Below are 12,503 nucleotides of genomic sequence, written 5' to 3'. Positions count from 1 at the left end.
CAAAAGTCTGTGCCGTCAAAACCAAAGGCTCCAAAGCCTCAAGAGAAACCAGCTCTGGCATCAGTTACAAAACCATCAGCGCCAGAATCCTCAGCACCACCACTGGTTTCAAAACCAGAACAGAAGCCAGTCATGAAGCCACTGCCCGCTACCTCCAGCTCCTCACTCCCAGCTGCAACCAGCTCGGAGACAAAGTCTTCACCACCTCCTATGAAGACTAAGGTGTCTGCTGGAAGAGGAACAAAACCAAGCCCTAGCAAAATCATCACAGTCCCTTCTGCATTAGAGGGTAGTGATGAATATGATGATGAAACCTTGCAAGCTATGATCAGAAACAAGCAGGAGAGGGTAGCTCAAGCTTCTGGTAGCGCCATTCCTCTGGCCATGGACCCCAAAGTCCTCCTAGACTACATAAACACCTGGTATGAGGACCCCAACACTGCTTGATGATTTGAAGCTTCCCCCTGGCACCATCCACATGGTGGCCACATTCATCAACGAGGCCAAGTGGAAGGAGCAGCAAGCCAAACAGGCCAAGGTTGCTAAGCTCAACAAGGAGAAATTCCTCAAGCAGAATCTCCTCAACCTGACGCCTGATGCACTGGTGTCAACATAGGTTGAGTTGCAGATTTTGACAGATAAGTACTCCAAACTATCTGATCATCAAAGTCTCAAAAGCAATTTCATCAAACTTGCCACTGAAGCTGTTGACAACTACAACAAGAAGGCTGCCCCTCCAGTACCAACTCCTCAGCCTCTGATTGAAGAGTCAGCCGATGAATCTCCTCAAGCTGATGGAACTCCTCAAGCTGAGGAAATACCACAAGAAAGTCGTGTGCATGTACCGGCAATTGAAGAAATCACCACGGAAAATCCAGCTGATGAATCTGCTACAGCTGGTGAGATTGCCCCTGATCCAGCTGCTGCTTCAAAGCAAGCTCATGACTCTGTTCCAGCTGGTTCCTCAAAGCCAGCTGATGAATCTGTTGAGAAAACACCTTCACCAAAAGCTTCAAAGGTGAAGAAGATGACTCCGTCTGCATCAGACGTGAAGAAGACAAGGGATGCAGAGAAGGAAGCCAAAAAGAGAAAGGCCTCCTCAGCAGAAGAAAACACTGAGGCCAAGCGCCTCAAAGCGCTTGAAGAAAATGATCCACTGGACCCTGTGCCCCTCAACGTCGCTCCATCTTATGAAATGGTCACCTTTGAAGACTAGGAGAAAGGGCCAGATGAGGAAATGAAGGGTGCTGCATCTGAGGAACACACTGACGAAGAAATTCGCATTGACGACAGTCCTCAGCCCTCCATTCGTGAGGTAACAACTACACAAGGATCAACTGCACCAGCTGATGATTCTGGCTCGGTCACCAAGCAAGCTGAGGAAGAGCAAAGTGAAAATCCTCAAGCTGATGAAATTCAGAGTCCTGAGAAAAATCCTCATGTTGAGGATCAGGCTGACCCAACTCCTCCTCCTGAACAAGATCTTCACACTGAGACTCAGAATGAACCTATTCCTCCTCCTAAGCAGAACCCTCAACAGGATGCTCCAGTTGATGACATTCCTCAACCTGAGGCACAGCCAGATCCCGTTCCTCAATCTGAAGCACAACACGAGCATGCTCCTCAGCCTGATGCCCAAGCTGATGAAATTCCTCACCCTGAGGACAATGCTGAGGAAAATGCACCACACCAAGACAATGCTTTCGTCATGCTCAATCCAGAGACTGCAATTGTTGTCTCCCCTCCAGTTCTACAGCAAAATCTTCAGCCAATGCAGCGTCAACCATTCTCCAAGCGACCACAGTTTCAAAAGGAGAACTTCTTTGAAGAATGCATGTACTTCATTGGAGAAAATCCCTATGATAAGCCTCAAATCAGGCATCTGAAGTTTTGGACGAGGACAGTGCTGAATTACTATGCCTCTGTGTTGTGCAGAAGAAATAAGATATTCCAGCACAGGCATGTTCCTCATGTTGAACTTGAAGCAATACCATGCCTGGCTCCGGTCCTCAACGTCCTTCATGAAGCTGGACTGCTACCAATGTGCTCAGATATCTCTGATTGGAACAGCGAGCTCATTCTTCAATTTTATGCCACTCTTCACATCTCTGGCGACCCTGAAGATATCAACACCTGGGTCTTTGACTGGATGACGCAAAACACTCACTACAAGGCTCCCGCTACTGAGCTACTGCGTGAATTGCGAGTATCAATTCCCTCAGAGGAGGCCGTGAAGCTTTATGGTGAGCATGAGCTGCCCAACGGGATGATGGAAGTCCTCATGAAGCCTTTGGCTAAAGGGAAACCACCGAGAAAAACCTTCCTCGTCCACGAGCTCAAATATGCACCAAGGTCTGTTTACAGAATGCTCTGTGGTGTTCTTGCGCCGATCAAAGGACATGATGATGAAGAAGATGTCGTAGGCATCATCAAAAATATCCTCTTCAACATCATCCATGGTATTCCTATCAACATACATGATTTCTTCTTGAGGACTTTGGTCGAGAATGCCATGTGTCCATTTGATCACAAGATATATGCCCCATGGATCATGAGATTCATCAGGACAAGGACAAGCATCAACTTCCATGCTGATTTCAACAACCATGTTGGTTATATGCCTCCTATCAGGATCAACAAGAAGACTTTCGAGCCAGTTGAAGGAAAAGGCAAGTCAATTATTGATGAAGGCCGTAGGCCCCTTGATGGCCAGTTCAGAGAGCCGGAAGCATATTCTTCATGGGATGATACCAAGACTCACCCTCCAAGCCCTGTTGCTCCTCGCGTGATGAATACAAGAGAGCTTCTCCTCAGTCTTCACCAGAAGGTGGATCACAATCACAAGTGGGTCAAACGCCAGTTCGGCACCATTGTGAAAACCCTCACTGAAACACAGAACTCTGTGAAGCTTAACCATCACTATCTGCATGAGGTTTTTGATCGCACCTGGGCCACACTTGCTCATCTGAAGACTCAGACAGAACTTGAAGAATTGGAGTTTGAGCGAGACTTTGACTGGTCGTGGCCTCCCAAGAACAAGTTCAGGCCAATTCCAGTTCCAGACCTTGAAGACAGTTCCTTTTCTTCATTCCGCACTGCAGAATCTGATGAAGAACAGCACGACACTGCCACCGGTCCAAGGAAGAAGACTACTCCCAAGAAGCACCACGCATCTTCATCAACCGCCAAGGAGTGAAGTCTTCACACACGTTAGTCCTCAGTTTGTCCCTTTTTTTCACTTGATGACAAAGGGGAGAAACTTGAGATTTAGTCTTCAAGCGGGATATTTTGGGGCTTATGAACTATATTTAAGTTACAAACTCTTGGCTCTTCTAAAGTTTTTATGTAATGAGTTGTAACTTAAGCCCGATGGTACTCTGACGCTTTTGAACGTTTTTCTTCGCATGCTTATTCCTCAAGTTTTTAATGCACGCATGCTGGAATTCGTCAGATACCATTTGTCATCATGCATCTTCACTTTCTTCATACTATATGTTATATGTATGCATGATTTACAAGACTCAGGGGGAGATCTCCATGATATAAATCATCAATGTGCATTTGCTGTGAAAAGCAAAATCCTCAAGATATGCACATCTTCAGGGGGAGTCTCTCTGAATCTTGATTTCAAATTCCTCAAATGAGTATTTACACTTCATAATTTTATCCCTGTTGAAGACTTAACCTAATTGTCATCAACCACCAAAAGGGGGAGATTGTAAGTGCATCTAGTGCCCCTTAGTGATTTTGGTGGTTTGAAAACTTATAGGTTAAGTATCTAATGTGTTCATGAGTATACACAGGATCTATAAGTCACTGAGAAGTGTGAGATATTTGATGAATATCGACCCCTAAAATGTATATCTTCGGTTGAAGAAATTGGTCTGAAGCTGAAGAATTGAATTGCGAAGAATCTGCGATGAAATTGATATTCCTCATGAAGATATTGAATTTGAGGAATTCGGTGTGTCCTGAAGAAAATCATTTTGAAGACTTTGAAGCATGAAGATTTACTCTTTCTGTTTTGTTTTCTTCACACTTGAGTAATAGGAACACCGTACTGTTAAAGGGGGTCGAAGTTACACTTTGGAATTAATTTCCTCATGATTCTCAACCCAAGCCTAATCCCACCAAAAGCCTCAAGTGAGGAATACGAGTGACATGAGGACTCTCACAGTTGAGGGTTCCGACCGTTTCGATAGCCACGCCACATCATTGGTCTTATCCACAGCAACGGTCATATTATTAAAGGGCATTAGTGTCAAATCATGTCGGGATGCTCCCAGGCTATAAATAGCCGCCCCCCACAACCATTAGCTGGTTGGCTGCTCCGTTAGAAACTGACACTTGTCATAAGAGCAACCCAATTCCCTAGAGTCTTCGAGAGTAATTCATCAGTGAGGAAATACCCCAAACATCAAACCACAAACCTAGAACCAAGTGATTGAGCATCATTGAAGAAGTTGTTCCTGTGTGGGACTGAAGCCTTTTACCTTTGAGGACTGTGCATCCTCCAGACGGTTAGGCGTCATGGTCTAGAGCAATCCAGCAGTCAATTGTGGATCGCCGGGTGACCAAGTTTGTGAGGGTTTGGAAGTCTGCCCTGAAGACTTACCACGAGTATTGGGCGAGGACTGTGTGTTCTTAGCCCAAGGAGAATATGGTAGGGACTATGTGTCTTTTGGTTTCAATACCAAGCCGCTCCAAACCAGATGTACAACTGTCACAGCAGTTGGAACTGGGTCATCAACTACTGTCTTCGCTGTGAAACAGGTTCTAATTCCTCAACTCTTTACATTCCTCAGACTATGTGCTGATGACTTTCACTGTCACTGTTTGAAGAATTTGCTGAAGACTTTCTCTGAAATTCCTCAACCCCAAATTCTTCATGCTAGTTTAATCCTCATCTATTTTCTGCGTGCCTGCTCACTGTGTCATCTGCTTTCACATTCTTCACACTGAAAAACTGTTGTTGTGAAACTTTGCACTCCTGATCCTTTACTGTTTCCGCTGTAAGTTAGTCATCAGTGAGGAATTTCCTCATAAGGAATTTCCCCAGTGATGAAATTCTAAAAATCTCCTATTCAACCCCCCCTCTAGTCGATATAACGCACTTTCAGGTAGCTACACGTCGGCAAAGTTACTGGATCGGGGCGTCCGGCAAGTACGAGCGTCGGCGGCCACGCCGCTGACCTACCCCGGCTCTGATCCATCACCTAGCATAGTGTCGGACCGTCGCACTCCCACTCCATTACTGCACTCGGCGTGGGGAACAGTGGAGGCGGTCGTACTACGTTCCCATGACGAATCTCGTTGGGCGACGCTCGACGTACAGCGCGTGCTCGGCGTCAACCTTACGCGAGAGCTTCATTGGCTAGCCGGCGGGTCCCACTGCCAATCGAGACCATGTAGCCGGCGGGCCCCTCAAGCGACAAGACAAGCCTCTAGTGGGCCCCTGGCCAGTCGGCGAGGCTCTCAGCCGGGTCCCACACTTGTACCCTTTATCCATATTGTAGGTCGGGAGTTCGTCGATAAAACCCCCCGGTCGCCCTCCATGCAGGGGGGCCGATCATCCCACGGATGAACAACACTACACACTGACCAACCACATAGAAGAGGCAGAGACGAGCCGACTGCTCCCCTCTTCCTCCTCCCAACACACCTCCAGGAGCAACTCTGTACTCTGTTCATACACATCAAACACTCCGGCAGGACTAGGGGTCTTATCTGTATGGAGAGCCCTGAACCTGGGTACATCGTGCGTTCCATGCTTGTACCAACCTCGTTCCCAGCGCCCTCCTTTGTCCCTCGGTTCTCACCGACTTTAGCCTACCTATGGCATATGTTGTGAGTATTCACCGACACTGATGGTAACTGAAGTGAAACTGTGCCGACGGCGATTGCATCAACCTTGGAACCATTTCCACGCGCATCGTCACTTCATCCTTCGCCAGCCTTCGCTTATTCCGCAATTCCTATTTCAAGTTGCAAATATGATCAACAGAACCGATATCGAATACCCAGGCACTACTACGAAAGCTGGTTAAGTACACATCAATAACATGTATATCGAATATACCTGATTTTTCCTTGGCCGCCTTCTTATCAGCCACATACTTGGGGCAGTTGCGCTTCCAGTGACCCATACCCTTGCAATAATAGCACTCCATTTCAGGCTTAGGTCTAGCTTTGGGCTTCTTCGTCGGATTGGCAACAGGCTTGCCGCTCTTCTTTGAATTACCCTTCTTTCCTTTGTCGTTTCTCTTGAAACTAGTGGTCTTATTCACCATCAACACTTGATGCTCTTTACGGAGTTCTGACTCTGCGACTTTTAGCATCGCGAATAACTCGCCGGGTAACTTGTTCATCCCTTGCATGTTATAGTTCAACACAAAGCTCTTATAGCTTGGTGGCAGTGATTGAAGAATTCTGTCAGTGATAGCCTCTTGCGGGAGTTCAATCCCCAGCTCAGCTAGACGGTTTGAGTATCCAGACATTTTGAGCACATGTTCACTGACAGACGAGTTCTCCTCCATTTTGCAAGCATAGAATTTATCGGAGGTCTCATACCTCTCGATCCGGGCGTTCTTCTGAAAGATAAACTTCAACTCCTGGAATATCTCATATGCTCCATGATGCTCAAAGCGACGTAGAAGTCCCGGCTCTAAGCCATACAAGACTGCACATTGAACTACTGAGTAGTCCTCCTTGCGTGCTAACCAAGCGTTCTTAGCATCTTGGTCAGCCTCGGCGGGTGGTTCATCTCCTAGCGCAGCATTAAGGACATAATCCTTCTTCCCAGCTTGCAGGAGCAACTTAAGATTACGAGCCCAGTCTACAAAGTTGCTTCCATCATCTTTCAACTTAGCTTTCTCTAGGAACGTATTAAAATTCAGGGTGACTGTCGCGTGAGCCATTGATCTACAACACAAATATTTTCAAAGTGGACTTATACTATGTTCAAGATAATTAGAGTTTAACTAATAAAATTACTTGCTAAACTCCCACTCAAAAAGTACATCTCTCTAGTCATTGAGTGGTTCATGATCCAATTCCACTAGCTCAAGTCCGATCATCACGTGAGTTGAGGATAGTTTCAGTGGTAAGCATCCCTATGCTAATCATATCAACTATATGATTCATGATCGACCTTTCGGTCTCATGTGTTCCGAGGTCATGTCTGCACATGCTAGGCTTGTCAAGCTTAACCCGAGTGTTCCGCGCGTGCAACTGTTTTGCACCCGTTGTATGTGAACGTTGAGTCTATCACACCCGATCATCACGTGGTGTCTCGAAACGACGAACTGTAGCAATGGTGCATAGTCGGGGAGAACACAATTTCGTCTTGAAATTTTAGTGAGAGATCACCTCATAGTGCTACCGTCGTTCTAAGCAAAATAAGGTGCATGAAAGGATTAACATCACATGCAATTCATAAGTGACATGATATGGCCATCATCATGTGCTTCTTGATCTCCATCAGCAAAGCACCGGCACGATCTTCTTGTCACCGGCGCCACACCATGATCTCCATCAACGTGTCACCATCGGGGTTGTCGTGCTACTCATGCTATTACTACTAAAGCTACGTCCTAGCAATATAGTAAACGCAACTGCAAGCACAAACATTAGTTTAAAGCCAACCCTATGGCTCCTGCCGGTTGTTGTACCATCGACGTGCAAGTCGATATTAACTATTACAACATGATCATTTCATACATCCAATATATCACATCACATCGTTGGCCATATCACATCACAAGCATACCCTGCAAAAACAAGTTAGACGTCCGCTAATTGTTGTTGCATGTTTTACGTGGTGGCCATGGGCATCTAGTAGGATCGCATATTACTTACGCAAACACCACAACGGGGATGTATGAATTGCTATTTAACCTATCTCCAAGGACCTCCTCGGTCAAATCCGATTCAACTAAAGTTGGAGAAACCGACACTCGCCAGTCATCTTTGAGCAACGGGGTTGCTCGTAGCGATGAAACCAGTCTCTCGCAAGCGTACGAGTAATGTCGGTCTGAGCCGCTTCGATCCAACAATACCGCGGAATCAAGAAAAGACTAAGGAGGGCAGCAAATCGCACATCACCGCCCACAAAAACTTTTGTGTTCTACTCGAGATGACATCTACGCATGAACCTAGCTCATGCTGCCACTGTTGGGGAACGTGGTACGGGAAAAAAAATTCTACGCACACGCAATACCTATCATGGTGATGTCCATCTACGAGAGGGGATTTCCGATCTATGTACCCTTGTAGATCGCACAACAGGAAGCGTTAACAAACACGGTTGATGTAGTGGAACGTCCTCACGTCCCTCGATCCGCCCCGCGAACCGTCCCACGAACCGTTCCGCGATCCGTCCCACGATCTGCTCCGATCTAGTGCTGAACGGACGACACCTCCGCGTTCAGCACACGTACAGCGCGACGATGATCTCGGCCTTCTTGATCCAGCAAGAGAGACGGAGAGGTAGATGAGTTCTCCGGCAGCGTGACGGCGCTCCGGAGGTTGGTGGTGATCTATCCGAGCAGGGCTCCGCCCGAGCTCCGCAGAAATACGATCTAGAGGAAAAACCGTGGAAGTATGTGGTCGGGCTGCCGTGGCAAAGTTGTCTCAAATCAGCCCTAATACCCCAGTATATATAGGAGGGAGGGGGAGGGACCTGCCTTGAGTCTCAAGAGAGTCCCAAGGGGTCGGCCAAACCAAGGGTGGAGGAGTCCACCTCCAATCCTAGTCCAACTAGGATTGGAAGGTGGAGTCCTTCCTTCCTTCCCACCTTCCCTTTTTTTCCTTTTCCTTTGATTTCTTTATCTCTTACGCATAGGGCCTCTTGGGCTGTCCCACCAGCCCAATAAGGTCTGGTACGGCACCCCTAAGGCCTATGGGCTTCCCTCGGGTGGGCTGGCCCCCCGGTGAACATCCGGAACCCATTCGCCACTCCCGGTACATTCCCGGTAATGTCCGAAAACTTTCCGGTAATAAAATGAGGTCATCCTATATATAAATCTTCGTTTCCGGACCATTCCGGAAACCCTCGTGTCGTCCGTGATCCCACCCGGGACTTCGAACAACATTAGGTAACCGACCATATAACTCAAATACGCATAAAACATCACCGAACCTTAAGTGTGCAGACCCTGCAGGTTCAAGAACTATGTAGACATGACCCGAGGGACTCCTCGATCAATATCCAATAGCGGGACCTGGATGCCCATATTGGATCCTACATACTCTACGAAGATCTTATCGATTGAACCTCAGTGCCAAGGATTCATATAATCCCGTATGTCATTCCCTTTGTCCTTTGGTATGTTACTTGCCCGAGATTCGATCGTCAGTATCCGCATACCTATTTCAATCTCATTTACCGGCAAGTCTCTTTAATCGTTCTGTAATACAAGATCCCGTGACTTACATTAAGTCACATTGCTTGCAAGGCTTGTGTGTGATGTTGTATTACCGAGTGGGCCCCGAGATACCTCTCCGTCACACGGAGTGACAAATCCCAGTCTTGATCCATACTAACTCAACGGACACCTTCGGAGATACCTGTAGAGCATCTTTATAGTCACCCAATTACGTTGTGACGTTTGATACACACAAGGCATTCCTCCGGTGCAAGTGAGTTATATGATCTCATGGTCACAGGAATAAATACTTGACACGCAGAATACAGTAGCAACAAAATGACACGATCAACATGCTACGTTCATTAGTTTGGGTCTAGTCCATCACATGATTCACTCAATGATGTGATCCAGTTATCAAGCAACGACATCTTGTACATAGTTAGAAGACCTTGACTATCTTTGATCAACTGGCTAGCCAACTAGAGGCTTGCTAGGGACAGTGTTTTGTCTATGTATCCACACATGTATCTAAGTCTTCATTTAATACAATTATAGCATGGATAATAAATGGTTATCTTGATACAGGAATTATAATAATAACTTTTTTATCAATGCCTCTAGGGCATAATTCCCACAGTGAGTAGTCCTCCTTGGACCATGAGTCCATGACGAGTAGCTATGTGATGTATTCTCTCCAATCTTGTGCTTCAATGGTTAGTCCTTGTGAGCTGACCTACATGATCAAGGCATCTACGTAATTCTCTTGTTATTGCTATGCTCCGTTTGTTGGGATCCGATGGATTATGAGATTATGTTCAGATTGTTATGAGTTATATATTTGATTATCCTTTTATATTATGTTCCTTAGTGATTCATGCATGTTCTCTGTTGCTATTTATTGCTTTGGCCAAGTAGTAGATTGTAACTCCAAGAGGGAGCCTTATGTATGATTGTGAGTTCATGCCCCTCGATGTCTAGCTTGAGTGACAGAAACATGAGACTAGGGGATGTGCTTGTTGCCACCAGGGAGAAAACAACGGTGCTTGTGACCACGGTTGCAAGGATTGTTTACCTTGCGCATAGTTCGTTAATGCAGTTGTCCGTTGCTTTGAGTTTACACTTTGGATAGGGCTCGCAACTTAATACCGATGATATGTTCTGGCTAGATATCTCAAGGTGGATGATTAGTAAGTAGATGCTGATGAATAAACGGTCTACTTGTCTTGGCATACTGCCCATTACTATTGAACCTCTAACTATCAAGTAGCATAATTAGCATTGCGGTGCAATCATAATTCTGTCAACTGCCCAACTGCGATTTGTTTACCCAAGCATAGTTGTTTATCGTCTTTTGGGAGAGAGACATCACTATTGAACATCATGTGACTCCGGTCCATGTCACCATCATTGTTTACACCTCCATCATTTTCCGCTTTCATTTACTTTTTCGTTGCAATCACTATTACTTTCCCGCTTGTGTTTTGATCCTTTGCAAACTGCAAGGCCGGAGAGACTAACAACCTCTTTGTACTCGTTAGGAGCAAAGTTATTTGTTGTGTGTGCAGGTACACGTCTTCTGCTAGCGCTAGGTTGGAAGACACCTACTTGTTGAGCCTAGGAGTCCTCTTGGTTCGATAAACCTTACAGTCTTCGTGTAAGGAAAAATCTGCTGCTGACTACATCTCCACCTTCCACTTGGGGTAACCAACGAGGGGCGGGAAGTATATCCATCAACTTGTCATAAGATAGTATCATCCTATAGATAACTGACGTCCTCTGCATTGTGTAGACAAACATCTTGTTGTTTCTCGCCATTAGTTTCTTTATCTTAACAATCTTTTTGAGTTTCTTGATTTGACTGATATTCACGGACACCTCGTATCCTCACATGCAAAAAAGGGTTGAATAGTGAGTCTAAACCTCTTACAGCAGGACCTACATGTGCAAGAAAAAATTATTAGAAAACTAAATATTAGAATGGTTCTAGTAATTGCACAATAATGTGCAATTAGCCAAAGTACCATGGATGTGCAAACCTTAATGGTAAACTTCACTATCCCCTGCCGTTTCCCCTGCAATATATACGATAGATATTGATCATGTTATAAGTGAAATTTGGCATACTATTGATAAATATGTTAATGAAAAAGAAGCACATTGCAACTCCAACAAATTAATTCAAGCCATATGAAAAAGCCAGTTATCTAAATCAATCGTGCTAAGAACTAGGAAATATAAAACATGTATATGCTTCACATGTATTTAGTACATCCAAATTCGATTTATTTATCACATGCATAATAATACAAAATTGTACCAACAACAATCGAACATGACATTATAGAATTGAACCAAACATTTAAATGATCACCACAACACATGAACAAAACAGTTAACTGAGCACCACGTTGCACAATAGAATATACTATAAGGTTAGATTGCATAGTAGCATTACATTGGACATTTCACTAGAATTTATAAAATGAAAGGCAGGAAGAGCACATGCAATAGGTAAACCAAACAATAGGTAATAAAGCTAAGAAAAACAAGCCATTCCTCATCGTCGGAGGTATCGATGACGATGGGCTCCTTAAACTTGGAAGAGGACGAGGCCTCCACATCGTCGGTGTCCTCCTCATAATGGCAAGTGGACTAAGCCTATCCGGGCACCAACCTGTCGGCTCTGGAGCTGAGCTGATGGCCCTTATACCTCCCTTACAAAACAGTAGGGAAATTCTTTCACTACCAATGCATATTGTCTATGCTTCGAAGCTTCCCCAGGAAGCCTGTGTTGGCATTCATCGCAAACAAGCGGGTTGTAACTTGAGGAGTGGGCTCTCTCAAGTCTTCACGGCTAAACATAACAATCACATCCCTGCAGAACATGTACATGGACCATAGGCATGAAGGCTCGCTCATACAGACGTACTCATCAATGAGATCACCGGGCACTCCGTATGCAAGCATCCGGATGGTTGCAATGCATTTCTGATAAGATGAGAAGCCAATCTTTTCAAGGTTGTCCTCTTTGCACTCGAAATAGTTCCCGTATGTGACCACTCCCTCTCTAATACGTTTGTAAATATGCCTAGACATACGAAAACGCCGCCGGAATTTCTGATGTTTGAACATCGG

This window comes from Hordeum vulgare, chromosome 1H (assembly GCF_904849725.1).
Source record: "Hordeum vulgare subsp. vulgare chromosome 1H, MorexV3_pseudomolecules_assembly, whole genome shotgun sequence".
In the NCBI taxonomy this organism is placed as follows: Eukaryota; Viridiplantae; Streptophyta; class Magnoliopsida; order Poales; family Poaceae; genus Hordeum; species Hordeum vulgare.
The sequence above is the reverse complement of the archived record's forward strand: the minus strand, read 5'-3'. Positions refer to the sequence as shown.